This window comes from Zootoca vivipara, chromosome 5 (assembly GCF_965207765.1).
Source record: "Zootoca vivipara chromosome 5, rZooViv2.hap1.1, whole genome shotgun sequence".
NCBI lineage: Eukaryota > Metazoa > Chordata > Lepidosauria > Squamata > Lacertidae > Zootoca > Zootoca vivipara.
The window spans coordinates 67,214,822-67,231,431 of record NC_142588.1 but is presented as its reverse complement, the minus strand read 5'-3'; the positions used below and the strand labels follow the sequence as shown (position 1 = coordinate 67,231,431).

At 43.4% G+C, this 16,610-nt stretch overlaps 1 long non-coding RNA gene across 1 annotated transcript; it reads left to right on the top strand.

Moving 5' to 3' along the window:
* Positions 1 to 659: 659 nt before the first annotated feature.
* Positions 660 to 2,238, top strand: LOC148685720 (uncharacterized). Its single transcript, XR_015950069.1, has 2 exons — positions 660 to 1,777; positions 1,906 to 2,238. It is a non-coding gene; the product is annotated as an uncharacterized LOC148685720 (long non-coding RNA).
* The last annotated feature ends 14,372 nt before the right edge of the window (positions 2,239 to 16,610 follow it).

Below are 16,610 nucleotides of genomic sequence, written 5' to 3'. Positions count from 1 at the left end.
GAGTGTAGATTTTCAGTATCCAAATACACTGCTCTAGCCACTGGATTCCTGTACAATGGGGATCAACATACCAAGAGAATACTACCGCAGTGACCATCACATCTGGAGCACATGTGTGAAGCTGCCTCCAGTCTGAACACATGCATAATTACACTGAAAACAATGATAATATTAATACAGACTTCATTGCTGAATATATTTACTTGCAGATAAGTCCCACAGGATTGAGCCTTCTAAGCATGACTAAGCATGAATCCAACCCACTGACTCTGAAATTTCAAGCAACTCAGAGTTCAAATTTTATCAAGGTACAGATTTCCATGTATAATGGCTGTCTTCAAAGTCCCCCCCCCCAGGCATCTAAGGGATTCCACAACTCTACACACACACACACACACACACACACACACACACACTTTTGGGTGGGGCCTAATTTGAGCAGAGAATAGGATGAGTAGTTAACAATTTCCCTGGTGGTCATTTCCCCACTCCAAATATAACCCTGCAGTTCCTTTCCCAGGTTCTAAGTGCAGGTTTGTAAGGGATTTGAGTAGAGAGGGAAAAAAAGGCAGCATAGAAAAGGTTAAGCACTGATCACTTCTCCATTCAAAACTTTTCCTCTTGAGTCTGGTTTTCATTCATTTTTTTTTTTTAAGTACAGCCATTGCGATTTTGCACTCACAGTAGGTTATAGCTAGGCCCTCTATTTATAGTGAAAGTTAGAAGAAGGCCAGTGCATGTGAGAACAGACTAATTTATTCTTTGGGGCTGATTTTACCATGAGCTTATTGAATGCTCCAACCTGTGTCAAGATCTCAACTGACCACATTCTGTCTCAACCAACTTTGGGACAAATATGCAGGATGTGGTAAGTTGCTCTTTCAACATTTGTCAGGGGGGAAAACACTTTCAGAAGACCAGTCCAAAACCAGTCCAACCTTATTTGTTTTTCAGCAGAATTCGACCCATTGAGTCTAGAACACAAATCCTTCATCTGACCTCATCTTCCTTCAGCCATAAATATTCATTTATGTTAGGAAGGCCTGGAGGTCAGCTTTGCTGGGCTGGTGATAGTTTACAACTGTCCACTTTAACTTTGGACTAGTGCCTATCTTGAGAAATGCCTGATTATCAGGCAACTGAGACCCACTAAGAGCTTCACAGCATTCCTTGCTAAAAGAGGAAACAATCAAGGGACTTATCCTGCTTCCAGCCAGGTCGACAGAGGGGATGGGAGGGGGAATGTGAATGGGATCAGGTCCCAAGTCCCTAAATATCCTGGTTGCTTTTTGTTTAATGCAAACTTTGAGAAAGCAGCAGCAACATGAACAACACAGCTTTAGCCTCTCTCATCTCTCAGTGTGTTCTGAAGCTTCTGGAAAAAGACCTGAATGCAGGGAAAAATGCCACGAAGGAGAAAACACCAAAATACAAACCATATGACAACGCCTATTTCTTCATTCTCTTTGTCATGTTGTTTTACTCTTTCCTGGCGTTGACTGTCTTTTTCGGTTATGTTCGCTCCAAGAAAGCCATTTCAAAGAAAGATCCTTACCAGGAGTTCCTTGAGGATAAGGATCGAAGCAAGAAGTGGAACACGAGCCGGCCAGTGGTGGTGAAATTTGACTTTGAAGAGGAGAGCATTCTTTGAAGTACTTAAAACCAAAATGCTTTGCAAACTGTACTGGACTGTCTGTGTCGTCTACATGTCAAAGGAAGGTCTGCACACATCTCCTTCGATGACGTCCAGCGCAATAAGTAAAACCACTGGCTAGAAGTAGGTAATGGAAAGAAGCAGGAGATGAAGAAGGGGAAAAAAGCTCGCCATTCATGGGAATTTGTTTGTTTTGTGGAATGCCGTTTTTCAGAGATAACGGAGTACGTGTATCTGTTTTTATGCCGCAGAAGGAAAGTGAGACTTGCCACCCTCGGCACAGCTTGTGGGTGCAGCTGGAAGAAGCGACCCTCCAGAGCCATCTCACTCTGTGATATTTATCACCATATCTAGAAAAGGGGGGGGAAGAAACCGGTTTATTCACATCTGCATGATGCACGCACAGAAAGGACATGAAATCTTCCAATCGAGTTTTAGCACTTGTGAGTTTTACTTCTCTGGGAAGTCTGATCTACATCTTTGTAGAATAATGCATTAGACTTTCATAATTTAATTTAAGCATGCCATCAACACCTCTGCTATCTTCACTTTTTTATATTAAATACATATCATGGCAAAAAAAAGCAGCCAAACAATGCCTTAAAAAAGTATTTGGAGGGAACAATTGTCTTGGCTTTAAGTGCCTCTTTTTTTTCCAGGCTTTGTTAGTGGTCAATATATCTGATTGCATATAAAGCAGAAATGTCTGTCTAAAGCTGAATGCACCCCAAATGTTGTTTTATTTGCTGAGAATCCAACATGATGTTTCCTTTTAAGATTTATTGTGCATATTATTAAATATAATTTGATTTGCTTATTCAGATTTGTTGTCTTTGTTGCAAACATGTTGCTTATTAGCATGCCGAAGAATCCATGGAACACACAGATCTGCATGATAATTGCATTGTTTCGTGCTACGAAAACAAGAATTAATGCAGGATCATTTCCGGAAATATATTTTTGATCTTTGCTTAGCACTCACAGAGAATGCAAACCATATTACAAATAAAATAAATCTGAAATCAAAGCTGCTTTTTCTTTGTTTTGGATTACTTCTCGAAGGAGAAATAGGGCTGAATTTCTATACATTTAATGCCTAGCCTCACCCTCAGAGGAGTCAGGAAAGCAGAAAATGGTTCAGCTCATTTATGGTGGAATTTGTAAAGAGATTTCATAATGATTTTCTGTACAGATTTAGTTTTGTCAAGTGGAAATATTTATTAAACTCAAGGAAGTTAAAATTTCTTGGCTCCTACAACCTGCCCCCCCCCACTCCATATCATCATAATCATTTTATTTGTATGCCACCTTTCCATGGTTAAAATCATGCTCAAGGCCACTTACAGCAGGAAAAGATTTACATAATTACCAACTTAACAAAAGTAGTCATAAACAATAAATAAAAACATCAAAAGGTACACAACCAAGCTGAACAATTTTCACATAAATCATAAGCTCTAAAAAAAGATACAAAAGTTAATATCAATAGCAACAACAAAAGAGCCCTAACAAAAAAAACCCTAAACAATACCTTAGTTTAGTCCAGGGGTCAGCAAACTTTTTCAGCAGGGGGCCGGTCCACTGTCCCGCAGACCTTGTGGGGGGCCGGACTATATTTTGAAAAAAATATATGAATGAATTCCTATGCCCCACAAATAACCCAGAGATGCATTTTAAATAAAAGGACACATTCTACTCATGTTAAAACACCAGGCAGGCTCCACAAATAACCCAGAGATGCATTTTAAATAAAAGAACACATTCTACTCATGTAAAAACATGCTGATTCCCGGATCGTCCGCGGGCCGGATTTAGAAGGCGATTGGGCCGCATCCGGCCCCCGGGCCTTAGTTTGGGGACCCTGGTTTAGTCTATTAAGCAGCTTTTGTAGCTGGAGTCAGTCAGGGCTCCATGCTTCCAGGCTAGATGGAAAAATAAAGCATCTATGACTCCATGTGGGATAGATCCATAGCTGAGGCACCACTACAGACAAGGCCCTACACTGTGTCACTAAAGAACAAGCTGCCCTCATCTGGGAGATGAGTAGAACAGAAGCAGCTGACCCATTGGGGAGCAGCCACTATACTAGATTCCTGACAGGCAGGGTGGGAAGGCTGGCAATTTGGTGCTCCTGTTGGTTAGTTGCACTATGCTGGCTGCCCCACTGCCTTGCCCCTTCTGCTAAACTACGATGACTGACCATAGCTGCCAAGTATCCCGTTTTTCACGAGAAACCCCCGGATTTTAATCTGTTTCCCGCTGTTCTCCCGGATGGAGAAAAAATCCCAGAAATCCCCCAGATTTCCTACCTGCCAGGGAGCCTCCATTTTGGGTGCTGCTTTGCCCATGTGTGGGCACGGGAAATCGGGCAGAGTGGCACTGGAAGTCACTTCTACACATGCCCGGTGGCCATCTTGGTGGTGGCCGCATGGTGGTGGCCGTCACCAAGATGGCAGCCACCATGCGGCCACCACCAAGATGGCCGCTGGGCATGCATAGAAGCGACTTCCGGTGCCGCTCTGCTCTATTTCCCGTGCCCACACATGGTCAGAGAGGCCCCAGAAGTTGCCGGTGATTTTCCGGTGCCGCGCCGCTGCTGATCCCGCATTTTTCAGCGGGAGACTTGGCAGGTATGTGACTGACTTGCTGGAAAGGTAGTATAGCAGCTCTACTTGGCCTGCTAAGCCACTTCTGGAGAACAGCATTCTGTACTACTATCATTCGGTGCGCTGCTCTGGTTTGCCAGAAGCGGCTTAGTCATGCTGGCCACATGACCCAGAAGCTGTATGCTGGCTCCCTCGGCTAGTAAAGCGAGATGAGCGCCACAACCTCAGAGTCGTCCATAACTGGACCTACTGGTTAGGGGTCCCTTTACTACTATCATAGCCCAGGGAGAATGACACGCGGAGAGGTGCTCTGTCAGACGCCTGGGTCTCAAGTTGTTTGCATGTTAATGTTAACAGCTTAAATAGACAACCAGTGCAGTTCCTTCAGAATGGATGCTATATAAAGTCACTCAGAAGTTCTGGACAGGATGCTTGCAGTGGTGAGGCCACCTTCTTGATCCCTGCCCATCATGGTTGATAAAATCTAGGAGGTGGGGATTGACTGGGTGAGTCCAGGGAGTGGTCAAAAACTCATCGCAGGCGTCAGGTATGCTCACCACCTTGAAAGAGGCAGTGGTGTGATTCCTCCTGAAGAGGTCCTCAGAGGTTTGGGGAAATTACCACCCAGTCTGTAATATTCCTTTTCTCAGCAAGTTTATGAGGGTGGCAGCCAGCCAACAGCAGATAAGGCTGGAGGAAGTGGATTCTCTGGATCCATTGAAGTCAGGTTTCGGACTCAATTTTGGCACCAAAACAGCCTTGGTCACCCTGATTAATGATGCACCAGTCAGGAGAGGGTGGTGGAGGAGAGGAATACAATCCTGTTGGTTTCCCTTGACCTCTCAGGCTGGGAAGCAGAACTGATGGAAAATCCACTCTTGAAATTGTAGCTCTGTGAGGGGAATAGGGGTCTCCCAACAAACTACACTTCCCAATATTCTTCGGAAGAAGCCATGTCTGTTTAAAGCCACGTCTGCTTTAAGTACATATGGGGGCTCCTTCTTAGCAGCTACAAACATATAACATTTAAATAATAATAAAAACTAACAAAAGCTTCTCAATAAACACACAATGAAATGAAACAATTCCCAAATAATTCACAACATGGTTTAGCAACAAGAATACAGTGGAACCTCAATTTATGAATTTTCGGTTTATGAACGCCGCGGACCCATCTGGAATGGATTAATCCACTTTCCATTACTTTCAATGGGAAAGTTCGCTTCAGTTTATGAACGCTTCAGTTTATGAACAGACTTCCGGAACCAATTACACCCATGCTTCAGGTTAAGTACGCTTCAGGTTGAGTACTCCGCCGACCCATCTGAAACGGATTAATCCACTTTCCATTACTTTCAATGGGAAAGTTCGCTTCAGTTTATGAACATACTTCTGGAACCAATTGTGTTCATAAACCGAGGTACCACTGTAATGAAAAATAATGCATTACTCAAATTAATTATTGACCCCTACAAGAACGCCTAAACAAAACCCCATTCCAATAGTCTCCATGTATCCTGAGTAGCAGGTCTTTCTGGACTAGTAACATGATGGTTTGGGCCCCTTCGGCCGTAGGAGCAGCTTTTGAAGCATGAGTAAGTCTGGTCTCCACCCTCCCAGGCCAGGTGGAAATAGGCCAACAAACCAGGGAGCAGACCTTATAGGAGTGATAGGTAAGATGGCCTCTCTTACCAGAGTTAGCAGAGTTCAGAGTCGCAATCCAGCCAGGCAAACACACTTGGGGTGCAAAGCAGGACCAGCAAAGGGTGTGGCCTAGGGAGACAGCATGTGGCCTGGACAGGGACATAAGTGTCAAATAGACAGTTCTGGAGGCCAACATTTGGCCCCTGACCTGAGGTGCCCTACTTTTGCATTAAACACAGAAGTGGACGTTCTTTCCCCAGGTCCAGGCTAAAAATGTACATGGGTGAGTTTCACTCCTGTGAAATTATGTTACTTTCAAAGCTATTAGCAAAGACGTGAACTGGAACTATTCCCTGTCTTAAAACACTTCCTTGCATGGAATTTGCTGTTTATGATTACCCTTGGTTTAAGGTCCCCCTGCCAGTTTTTTGTCCACATGAATGTTCCTGTTCAACCCAATTTGAATTCATTTCAAGAGTAAGATTTTATGAAACACTGGATCAAAGGCTTTACTAAAATCCAAATATGTATATCTACCACTTTCTCTTCATGCCCTAATTTCATAATTCAATCAAGGGATGTGTGTGTGTGTGTGTGTGCGCACACACACACACACACACACACACACATCTATACATACATTGTGGTAAGATTTCTTGCTGATACACTATTGCTGCTGAAGGCATCTGGTGCCTGGTAGTGAAATGGGGCTGTTTCTTTTTCTCAACGCTATTGCTTTACAGTTTCTTCATAGCATAATGGCTCTCCATTTTAATTGAATGTTTTTTTATATTGCATATTCTGTTCCTTTCCCTAATGAAAGTAATTGAGTCTGTAGCATAATGTTGAACCACCTCTACAGCTTTGATCTTGGGAATACCTTATTTTGAATAACTTGTAGTTGCTGAGAGTATGGTTGGCATCTGTCTGTCTCTAGGGACAAAGGAGGAGTATTCCTTTGTGGGGGAAGTTAAACTAACAATTAAACTTTGCTTTAAAAACGTACAAATTTAAAAAATGAGATACAAACACCAAATTTTTCTATACTGATAACCAGACATATACAAAGAGACAATCAATTTTCATGATTTTTATCTTTAATCAGATACAGTGGTGCCTCGACTTACGAATTTAATCTGTTCCGAAGGCACCTTCGTAGGTCAAAAAATTCGTAAGTCGAAAAGCGCCATTGGAAACGTGATTTCCCATAGGAATGCATTGGAAACAGAAAAATTCGTAAGTCAAAAAATCCCTATCTAAAACCGCCGCGGTTTCCTTTCGGATGTCGATACATTTGTAAGCGTGCAGCCATTTGCCCCATTCGTAAGTCGAAAAATTCAGTTGTCGAGTCGTTCGTAAGTCGAGGTACCACTGTAATCTTCTTCTTCTTTGGTGATCACTCATAGCCAAGTAAGATTGTCTTCCATGAACACGGTCAGATAATGAGCTAACCCAAATTGAGCAAAACACCTTAAGGTTTCTTCATCTTCCTGTCCTAGAGAATGAGATGTCTCTCGCCAGGTGTCAGCAAAAGGTGGCAAGTGGAGCTCAGACAGAGACAGAGCCATGAGACATAGGCAGATGCAGGCAGAAGAAAAAGGATGGGCAGACACAGGCAGTTGCTGCAGATCCATTCCAGACTTTTTCTGCCGCCTTCATCTCTCTCTCTCTCTGCCTCATCCTTCTCCCACCTTTGTCTGTCCCTCACAGCCATTTCCTCACAGGCCTTGGCAGCTGAGGGAGGTGGGTCGCTGCTCTGTACTTTCTCGCCCTCACCATGATCCCTATTCCTTTTTTTTCAAAACAAGAACAACATTAGGATGTTCCTGGGCACACCGGTCACACCCTGTGCTATGATTGCGCCCCAACTTGTACAGAGACTCAGTTGCAATAGAACCTCAGCCTAGTTTTTTCCAACCCCAATATGCAATGACTTGGACAACACTTCAGGACTTTCTAAAAAGAAAATCTAAAACTACCTGGTGGTAAGTGATTATAATCTGCGCACAATGCACCACTGTAATACACCTGCACATTTCCCTGGTGTGTACACAGTGGCGAAGGAACCCTTTCTATCACCTGGGGCGGGACGCCGAGGGGCGGGCTGAACTGCCCGGTGACGCATGCATGACATCCATACGGACTGTGCATGCGAGGCAGCCTGTGCAGCCGCCACGCAAGCGGCAGCTCATATGGATGCTGTGCAGATGCGGCACGAGTGGCGCCCACACTGACTGTGTGTGCGCCCTCCGCCGCTCTATAGTGTGTGTGGGGGAAGGCAGGGGCCATCTTGTCAACCCCACCCCAGGGCGGTGCCCGGGGCAGCCCGCCCCCTCCACCCCCATACACCCCTGTGTGTACACACATGCTTTCATGTCACTTAGAAGCCTTCACAGTGTGTGTGGGGGGGGGGGGAGAAAATCCATAGATTTGGGAATTTGACAGCAGAAATGCAGAAGAGTGTTATAGTTCATTATACTAGAAACATTGGTGAATACCTGTAGAGAGGAGCAGTGGAGTCTGCAGGGACTGTCTGTGAGAAAATGGGTAAAAGGTAAAGGTAAAGGACCACTGGACAGTTAAGTCCAGTCAAAGGTGACTCTGGGGTTGCGGCGCTCATCTTGCTTTCAGGCCAAGGGAGCCGGCGTTTGTCCACAGACAGATTTCCGGGTCATGTGGCCAGCATGACTAAACTGCTTTTGGAGAAACCGAACACCATGACGGAAGCCAGAGCGCATGGAAACACTGTTTACCTCCCCCCTGCAGTGGTACCTACCACATTTATCAACTTGCTCTGCGTGCTTTTGAACTGCGAGGTTGGCAGAAGCTGGGACAGAACAATGGGAGCTCACCCTGTCATGGGGATTTGAACCTCCAACCTTCTGATCAGCAAGTGCAAGAGGCTTTTCAAATTGTTATCAAGATAACTTTTTGTATTGCCCAACTTTTCCAATAATTTTTGAAATGCAAGTTTTCTCCTTTAACTGTCCATCTGGCTGTATGGTTGTTGTGTTGTTGTTATTGCTTTTTTAAAGCCCTGCAACTCTAGATCTTAGTGTCATTCACGAGAAAACGAGAAAACCAGCTAACGGCCACACCACTGTTAGATAAGTGTATGTGAAGAAAAACAGTCTCTCAAAGATTGGCAAAGATATTAGCTTTGAGGCAGCAGCACCCTTTAATGTATTTCCATTCACCCCCCTCCCCTTTATGGACTCTTCCCTCTGGCCTCTTCTTTCAGATCCTCCCCACACACCAGAAACTCTTACATGATGGATATGAGTGGATACATGATGGAGATAGATATACCATGGGAACATATGGTAAACAAACAAAATTTTGGGATAATTTCGGGGGAAATGCTACACAGTTAATATGCACTCAAATCATTGCATTCCTTTTGCATGTTAATGTTTGAACCTTCTGAGCCTGTAGGTGACTTGCTCGCTTTTGTTTTGCACGATGAATAACATGCCACAAAATGCACACGAAGTTATTGTTTGAATGACTTTATTTTGCCTCGAAACAATTCAGATTCCTCTTCTGTTGGTGACACAGATCCTGAAACAGCCAGGCTTCTAAAGCCATTAAACGGAATTACTGAGCTACCGTGTTTCCCCTTTTTTAAGACACCGTCTTATAACTTTTTCCCCTCAAAAAAACACACAGTGGCTTATTTTCAGGGGGTGTCTTTTTTTAAAAAAGTGCTGGTACAACTGGGACCCACTGGCTCAGGACGCTCAGTGCTCTCTTCTGCGCGCTGCTGGGCGTGTTGTTGGCGCTGCCAGTTCCGAGCGCCTGCAGGGTGGGGTGGGGGGTGGCAGTGCTTTAAACCCCCAACCCTTTAGAAAGCAATGGAAGTTATGGACCGTAACAATCCTTAAGAGGCGCAGGTCTTAAAAAAAACCCTGGTATCACCCTTGAAGCACAGCCTTCCAAAGTCAGGGGGGAAGAGGTCTGTTTAGACAAAGGAAAGGATCGGGGGTGATTCTGCGCCCTGGGACCCACAGAACTACTTTAAAAATCCCAACCTGGGGGGGGGGTCAAATAGTGAAGCCCCATAGCCCTGTAGCAACAGAAGGCACATTCTGAAGCACCCGAGCTGTTCGGTTCCATAAAAAATCCAGGAACTGTAAAATCAACAACAATAATGGGGGGGCACTCTATCCAAAGAGTTAAGAAGGAATGGGAAAGTGTTGAGTTATATATGGAAAAATATGGAAAGGAAAGTTAGTTAAAGATAAAAAATAAATAATTATCGCAAGGGAAAAAATAACATCATAAAGGGTAATAATATTAAATATAAAATAGACAACACAACAGAAAAAGCAAGTATATGACTAAATGAGATCGCACAGGAGTGAGGGAAGTGGGGAGAGAGGGAGGGGGGTAAGGAATGGAAGGAGGCAATGGTTGGAGGAGGGTATAGGGGGATGAATTAAAGGAAAATTAAGACTGAGAGGCGCATGGTTTTTGTTTTTTAAAGATGCAAAGGCTTGCAATCAGCCAAAGTATAGAGCCCAACTTCCAGGAGACTGCGATCTACTTGCGGATTTATAAACTGGAGGTGATCTACCCCTGTTTTATTGGTGTTCAGGTCAGAGTTGTTTTTAGAGAGAGGAAATATCCCATTTTTGAGGTTAAAGTAAAAGTTCCTGACCTTTTTTTTATAATGAGGAAATGCTGCTAAAACTCCGTTCTTCATTCCACGAAGGGGAGAGGGGGCGGGGCCGGGTGCTCAAAGACAAAAGAAATGGAAAAGGAGATAGCGATCAACTGCAGCCTCCTGCAGCCGCCGGGAGAGGCAGGGGCTGCAGCCGAGTGCTGCTTCGCAAACAAACGGGGGAAAGTGCTTATAACCCAGAGAATCCAGCTGAAAAACACGAAGCAGCAACAGCAATTGCACACACACCATCCCAAGCCAGCACAGTAACCAAGTCCCAAAAGCAAGAAAGGACTCAGCAAACACTGCTGCGGCCGGCGTTGCTGCTGCTGACTCGGGGAGCTCAGTGCTCTCTTCTGCACAGCGACTATCACTATGGCTTATTTTCCGGGTACGGTTTATATTTCTCAAATGCTTAGAAATGCTGCTATGGCTTATTTTATGACTACGCCTTAAAAAGGGGGAAACACGGTAATTACTCAGGCTTGGAGAATTTTATAGTAATAACCATTACCGCAGCCTGTATAAATTAGGCTGCAATTTTAACCTCCACGCCACTGGAGGGGATTAGAATCCAGTGGACTGTCTCCACCTGATGACCTCCACTGAGCAGGGGCTTCTGCTGCTGCGGAAAACACAAAAACACCCACCCACTAGTGCACTGCAGCCACAAAACGTGTGACAGAGGCATGCTTCTGCTGGTGGTTTTTCCATTAGGGTAAGGCAGCTGAGGGCCCCAGAACATAGTGTTTCATATAGGGTAAAGCTGGGGTGGCCAAGTATTCTGGATCCTAAGCTGATCTAGGGATTCAGCTACATTGGCAAATAAAAAACGCTTTATACGCATTATAACACTGCGACACCAGATGGCACGGTGAAGTTCCGTTTTTGCCAAACCGATTTCTCATACAAAGTTTACAATGCATTTAACTGAAACGCTTCATAACCAGGCTAACAAACTAGTGCTGTATACATGAAGCTGCTGCTGCAAATGGGCAGATCAGAAGCTGTTTTCACTGAGCTTAATCTGCAAGAGAAGATAGTTTGCATGGCCAAAAAAATAAAAATAAAAATCCAACTGTTCATTCACAGCAGCCATATACTTGATTTTAGGTACAGCTGTGCACATCCTGAGTGTGACATCTATGAAAGGGTACTCCTGCCACTCACCACCTGGCCCAGGGCGGGGCCTGAGGCCTATAAGAACTGCTGCTGCTACCAGACAGGAGGACTCCCCTGCTCAGCGCCTGGAGGCCCCAGTCCTGCCACTCACCACCTGGCCTAGGGCGGGGCCTGATGGGCTTTATAAAGGACTGTTGCCGCCGCTGCTGCTGGGCAGAGAGGGCTCCATTTTGTTTTGTTTTTTGTTTACGGTAAATTCCTGTTATTTTTTACCTATGTTATTTTAAACTGTATTAAGGATGTATTAGTTTTAGATTTTGATTTATGTCAAAACTGTTTTCCATTCGGTTGTGTATTTTTTTGATGTGGTTTATGTATTGTTTGTGACTTTTGTAATTGTGTTATTGCTGTATTGTTTTGATATTCAATTGGAAGCCGCCCAGAGTGGCTGGGGAGACTCAGCCAGAAATTATTATTATTATTATTATTATTGAAAGTTACCCATGGTCTTGCAACCTTTGGTGAGGATGGCAGTGTGGTTTCACAGTTACGGAAGATTTGTTCAATAAACTATCTGCCTCATCCTCTTTCCAAGGACAGGATGCCTAACGCAATTGCCAGGGAGCTGTTTGGCTTTCAAAAGCAGCAGATATGTTGGCACTCACATAAACATGGCAAGTGGAAGGATGGTTGTGGAGGATCTAGCTACATATTCCTTTAATTGCACCTGCAGAGGTGAGTAGACATACTGCTTCATTTACAATCAGTGCAGGTCCCATAACATCTTGCTGATATCCTGTAGCTTTTCACACAAACGTTCTGTTGTTGTGTCCCTATCCCCAGGGGCATACGAAGTGGGGGGCGGGCGGAGGAGGGGGCGGGTCCCCCTGGGTGCCACTCTGGGTGTGTGGGTGACAAGATGGCCCCTGCCTCCCCCCAGCTGTAGAGCGGCCGAGGGCGTGCACAGTCAGTAGGGGAGCCGCTTGTGCGGCACCCGTACGGGCTGCTGCTCTCGCGCGCCGTCCATAGGGCTGTCGCGCGTGCACACTCCGTACGGGATGCCCGGGTGCCGGAGAGGGTTCCTCTGCCACTGCCTGTCCCCCATATTTGTTGCACTATAGCACAAGAGAGCCCTTCCAAATGATAAAATAATGCTAGCACATTTGCAAAGCTAAGCAGGGTCTGGTATGGTTTCAAATTGGATGGGGGACTGTGTGTTCCTCATTGCAGGGGGTTGGACTAGATGGCCCTTGGGGTTCCTTCCAACTCTACAATTCTATGATTCTGTAAAATAATTTACGCTGTCAGTGTGTCACCTAAAATCACAATATTATATATGTCATCTAATTTTGTGTATCATATGGTCCTATTCCTATCTTTTTTGCATTTTTTAGAATCTTGCATTTTTGGATCTTCTGTAACATATTATTTTGAGTCCAAGATAATCATTATTATTATAATTTAAGATTTCTGTTTTATGCACCATTTGTGTATTATTTATTTCACCAACATGTAATTCATTTTACTATAAAATAGCAATATCCAAAAGATTGTGATCCAAACTTTTAAACTTCTGAATAAAATGATTTTTTAAAAGTGAGTACATCCTTATCCTGCTTATTTTAATGGATTAAAAATCTACTTACATATGGTTTTTCTGCACTCAATTATTAAAAATAAAATCTTGGTTATCATCTGTGCTCTCTCAAAGAACTAGATACATTGAATTGACCTACAATTAGCAGCGTTTCCTTTCTGGAATTAATTCATTTTGATTTCATAACTCATAAAAGAGTAGCAACAAGAGTCATGTTTCAAGCAACACTTTGCCTCTTAAAAAATACAAATCAACTTCTACATTTGGCTGTTTTAAGATATTATTTTTGTCATTTAAAGAATTGTGAAGTAAAAATTAGCTGCTGGTTTGTTTTTTTAAATTACTCATCCATTTGGCTTATACTGTATTTTGAAACTTGCAGAGTGACATGGACAAGGCACTGCAAACTTTTCCACAGTCAACGCCAGAATGACATTAAGTCCCTGGACTGGAATGAAATGGTGAATTCATTTGATCCACTCCAAGTTCTCAGTAATGTAAATCCATGACCTTTTTCAAATGTTACAGATCGTGAAGCTGAGGCTCCAATACTTTTTTAAAAAAATAATTATTTATTAAATTTTCCAAAATAAACACATTTAAAACATTATACAAAACAAACAAACACACAAACAAACATTCAACCCAAAAAACATGCTCCGCCGAGCTTGACTTCCCTCCCTCCCCTCAAAAGGTTTTCTAATCAGTTCTTATCTCGCAGTTCCTTTGTATCTAATCTTTAAGGTCAATTCGTAGGATTTATTTCACGCCTGCAAGTGTCTTTAGACCTTTACAGTTCATTTCCATATAGTCCACAAATTTACTCCAATCCCTTAGAAACCTTGTCTCCCTCTGGTTACGAATCCTGCTAGTCAGTCTCGCTAATTCTGCATATTCAATCATCTTTGTCTGCCAGTCTCCAATTGTCGGTAAGTCCTGGGTCTTCCATTTTTGGGCTAATAATGTCCTCGCCGCGGTTGTCACATACAAAAAAAGGGTACTGTCCTCCCTAGTTATCTCTTGGCCTATCAGTCCTAACAGAAAGGCCTCTGGTCTTTTGGGAAAGGTATACTTAAATATCTTTTTCAGTTCGTTATATATCATTTCCCAATATCCTTTAACCTTTTCACATTTCCACCACATATGATAAAAGTCCCCTTCCTTTTCATTACATTTCCAGCACATTCTGTTACTCATTCTATACATTTTTGCTAATTTCACTGGAGTTAAGTGCCATCTATACATCATCTTCCAAACATTCTCTTTCAAAGCAGTACATGCTGTAAATTTTATTGTTTGGTTCCATAATTTCAACCACGCATCATACTCAATATTATGCCCAAAATCCTTAGCCCATTTTATCATTACCTCTTTCGTCAACTCATCTTTAGTATACCACTCTACCAGCAAGTTATACATTTTGGACAACAATTTTATTCTGCCCCCTAGCAACTCTGTTTGAAAGAGGCTACTTTGGCCACCTCATGAGAAGAGAAGACTCATTGGAAAAGACCCTGATGTTGGGAAAGATGGAGGGCACTAGGAGAAGGGGACGACAGAGGACGAGATGGATGGACAGTGTTCTCGAAGCTACGAACATGAGTTTGACCAAACTGTGGGAGGCAGTGGAAGACAGGAGTGCCTGGCGTGCTATGGTCCATGGGGTCACAAAGAGTCGGACACAACTAAACGACTAAACAACAACATCAACACAACAACAACAACAACAACTGTTGTTTTTTTTTACCAAAATCCCATACAAGTCCATTTCCTTGTATCTCTTAATGCCCACCAATAAGCAGATGAATGTGTGTTTGAACAAACATTTCATCCTTTGGCTCCCTGCATCTGTGTACAGGTATTTGATCCCTGAAACCAAGGAGTAATAGTAGCCTGGGAGGGAAAATTTAGATCAGGAAAATGGGGTGGGGGGGGAGGTGGCAAGGACTCCAATACTCCAGTACAACTTGGAGCATCTTGGGATGCTTCTAAAGAAAATTAAAAATGCCAGGAGATCTTATCATATATCTGCAGATGGTGTATTCAGCCAAATCAATGGCAGCCCAGCGAGTAACTTGCATGAGCTTTAGGATTTCAGCTTTTGATGTTAACCCTGCTCACTTCATTAACAGGAGCAGTATAATTTTACAGTCATGTGCCACATTGGTGAGCACCATATAATTTGATACATAGAGACTGAAATAGTAAGCACAACAACAAACAGAAGCTATCCGTAATGTTATTTTCCAAAGTCATTACCTAATTAAATTTGTGTGCTGGCATCATGTTGGGTCTTGAATTACTCCTTCCTCTCCGTTACTTGATGTTTTGCAGTACTGCATCTGTAAAGGGAGAACATGCTCGCTCTAATTGCGTTTTCTGCATCTGCAGAGAAGAAACCCTTCGAAAACCCATGCTTATTCATATATGAAGCAAGTGCACGATGCAAAGAAAACCATATTGTTTCAGCTGGGAATGGTAGATAAGCTATGTGCAGCAGCTGGTGTTAAAATTAAGTGGTACATAAATCTTGTTCAATAAAAGCAAAAATGCACAAACCATTTGATGGGCAGAGCAATCCTAACTCCCAATCTACTGCGCTGGAGCGGGGTTAGGATACAGCAGAGGCTCCCCCCCCAACTTGGCTCCATTCAGTCCCACTGCTTCCAGCTGGGAGTTAGAATTACAGCCTAATTCCCCATCCATCAGAGATATCTAGACATCATGGCAGTGTACACCACGATTGTGCACACCTCTTTAAAACACCGCAGATTTGTTTTCCCTGCTGTGTTTCAAATCAAAGCTTTCTCACAGTTGTACAAATCTGTACAGTGCAGTTAGATGTGTTTTTAGGTTGCCCAGCCTATGCAGAGAAGGGGCATGCATGTCTTCACATGGCTTACATTTTCAAATCAGTTCAAAGTTGGTTTTGGGGGAGATGTGCCATAACACAGTATTCCTCAAGCTGCATGTGTGTGGACAACGATCAGGACAACTCATTCACATATTTATTTTACAATGGACCACTGAGCATATGCAATGGTCACCTAGGAGACCCTAACTGGTTATTAGGATAAAAACAGTGGGATTTAATTAAAATTAAACATGGTTAGGATTGGACTGTAGGTCAGCTAAAGGTAGCTAGGCAGTGATGCATTTAACCAAGTGATTAGTCCACAACTAGAAAAGTAGAGCTTTAGCTTTTAAGCCAGAGGCAGAACACTGTGTGATCTGAAAGCTTGCTTCCAGCCTTTCCAACATTAGTTTGCATTTAGGCTGTTGTTTCCAAGTAATAAGCTCGAGACTGGCTTGCTGCAACAGGTT